This window comes from Mandrillus leucophaeus, unplaced genomic scaffold (assembly GCF_000951045.1).
Source record: "Mandrillus leucophaeus isolate KB7577 unplaced genomic scaffold, Mleu.le_1.0 Scaffold36, whole genome shotgun sequence".
NCBI lineage: Eukaryota > Metazoa > Chordata > Mammalia > Primates > Cercopithecidae > Mandrillus > Mandrillus leucophaeus.
This window is the reverse complement of record NW_012103809.1, coordinates 3,742,255-3,745,124: the sequence shown is the minus strand read 5'-3', so window position 1 is coordinate 3,745,124 and position 2,870 is coordinate 3,742,255. Positions and strand designations below refer to the sequence as shown.

The 2,870-nt window shown below is 44.5% G+C and overlaps 1 pseudogene; it reads left to right on the top strand.

Annotated features, from left to right (window-relative positions):
• The window catches only part of LOC105546484, a 20,282-nt pseudogene extending 19,525 nt beyond the window's left edge, over positions 1–757 (top strand).
• Positions 758–2,870: the final 2,113 nt, after the last annotated feature.

Genomic DNA, 2,870 nt, shown 5'->3' with positions numbered 1-2,870 from the left:
CCTTCCTTCCTTCCTTCCGAGTCTCACTCTGTTGCCCAGGCTGGAGTGCAGTGGCGCGATCTCAGCTCATTGCAACCTCTGTCTCCTGGGTTCAGCTGATTCTCCTGCCTCAGTCTCCCCAGTAGCTGGGATTACAGGCACACACCACTACGCCTGGCTAATTTTTGTATTTTTAGTAGAGATGGGGTTTCGCCATGTTGGCCAGGCTGGTCTCAAACTCCCTATCTCAGGTGATCCTCCTGCCTTGGCCTCCCAAAGTGCTGAAATTACAGGCTCCTTGGCCTTTGTTGTACTCATTGAAAAGATTAATGGTGTTGAGTTTACTGGTGCAGAGAACCATTGCAAGGCTTCGCCTGAAGAAAATTTTTAGTGATCTCTCTGTAAAAGTCACTCCCCATAACTTAAAAATGCTTCATATGTGACCTTATGTGACCCAGGGATTTCCACCTGGGAAGTTTGTCTGGGAACTCATTTTGAAATGTCGACAAGCCACAGTCGAAAATAAGACCATCCCTCTGACCGACAGCACAGTGATTGAGGAGTACCTGGGGAAGTTTGGTGTCATTTGCTTGGAAGACCTCATTCATGAAATTGCCCTCCCCGGAAGTATTTCCAGGAGATCTCATGGTCCTTGCACCCTTTCCACCTCTCAGTGGCCTGTCACACTGCCAAGAATAGAGTGGGCTTCCTCAGAGAGATGGGCTTACCTGGCTATCAGGGTGAATGCATCAATCAGCTCATCCACCAGCTGAACTAGAGCCAGAATATCTGAAAGCACAGTGCAGGGGAAGCACGTGTTTTTGTTTTTTTGGGAATTATTATGAAGTATCTTCGGAGAAGATTATTTCCTGTTTTACCTTCAAAAACAGAAAGGAAAATTCAAAGAAAAGACAGTAGGTTATGTTCATGGCAAGCACCTCTCATCACAGTCCAGTTCCAAGGAAAAATTCCAATATTTTCTACATTGGCTGCCACCTCATCTGAAATCAGCACATGCCATGGAGGAAGGAGTCCTGCTTTGTCGTATCTTCTAGCTTAGGGTTTAATTGTTGCTGAATGAGTAACTCAAGCATTTGTACAGGCTCCCTAAGACTCCTGTAGCGATGGACCAAGCCCAGGGACATAATTGAATCTGGAGATTTCTGGGGCCTTGTTTTGAAAAGACTTGAAATACATGTAGGAAGAAAGGCACAAAAGTTCAGTTGTCTCTGCTGTGGAAAAAAAACCAAAAAACAAAAAACCCACACCAGGTATGGGGGTTTTAGGATCTACCAATAACTCATTATCTTAAAGGTTAAGAGCCTTGATCTAAAAATCACTGGAAAAATGAGATCAAGGAACCAGTAAAATGGGCCAGATTCTTTCACTGTGAATATGAACTTTCAATGTCCCACTGAAACATGAGATATTTCCTGGCTCTTCCTCTTCAGGTTCTAAAAGATATAAAGTCGTTAGCCTGCAGAAGGTAATCTAAAAGCCTGAACCATTGAAGAATAGTCCTTGAAGTAGCCTCCTGCCTTAAAACACAGATCCCAGCTCTCAATTAAGTCTTTATTCTGCACTTGAGCCTTCACTGGCAGAACTGTGTCACACTCTTGTAGGCACCTAATAGTCCCATAGATTTTTTTTTTTTTTTAAATAAACATAGAAATTGACCTTTCTGGTCATAAAGCTTGAAACTTAATTTGTTTTATCCGAGTTCCTTTCTCAGGAAAGGATTCCCAGGCTTCTCAAAGAAAGTATCAAAGAATTGAAACTCACCAGATCACCACAATGAGATGCCAGACCCCTCATTTATCATGATTGCTTCCTTGCCCCTCCCTAGTTCTTGTTTTCTTACACATTGTAACATTTCTTCCCTCCTACATAAATCCCTAGTTTTAGTAGTTTTAGTTGGTCAAGGAAATGGGTTTGAGACAGATCTCCCATCTCCTTGGCTGCAGCACCCAATTAAAGCTTTTTTCCTGGCAATACTAGCCTCTCCACCATTGGCTTTCTGTGCGGGGGAGCAATAGGGGTTTTGGTAACACGAAGAAGAAAACTTCCCAAGTGTATTGTTATAGGACTGAGTACCATGGGAGAAATGGAAATGATAGACATTATCCCTGGATGAATCAGAAATGACATGAATCACATCGCCAAGACCTGTTGGAGAAGTTTGGGATCATGACAGATGAACTACTCAGAGCCTTGGGAAACATAGATAGACGATGATGAGCCCAATTTCTCCACCTCTGGCAGAGGGCGATGGGGTTGTTACAACTTGTGCTGACAAAGAGGAAAAGTCTCCCCTCATCCGCCCCTCGGTGATGGGATGAAATTATAAAAGCTGTTGTTTTACATGGGGATGTCTGTGTGGCGGAAGCATTGCAAACCCCCACAGCATGTCTGTTTGCTGTGCCTTTTCCTTTTCTCTTTGCTTGTGCAAACTGTGCTGGGGCTGTTTTGTTTTTTGTTTGTTTTTGTTGTTGTTGTTTTAGACAGAGTCTTGATCTGTCGCCCAGGCTGGAGTGCAGTGGCTCAATCTCGGCTCACTGCAACCTCCACCTCCCAGGTTCCAGTGATTCTCCTGCCTCAGCCTCCTGAGTAGCTGAGATTACAGGCGTACGCTGCCACGCCTAGCTAATTTTTTGTATTTCAGTAGAGACGGGGTTTCTCCGTGTTGCCCAAGCTGGTCACAAACTCCTGAGCTCAGGCAGTCTGCCTGCCTCAGCCTCCCAAAGTGCTGGGATTACAGGCGTGAACCACCGCGCCCGGCTGCAAACTGCTCATTTTAAAAGATTCCTCCAAATCCATAATCTTGTCCATGAATACTCCAGTATCTGTTGATCTTTTCCTAGTTTGATTCTAGAACTAATGATCATGGTGCC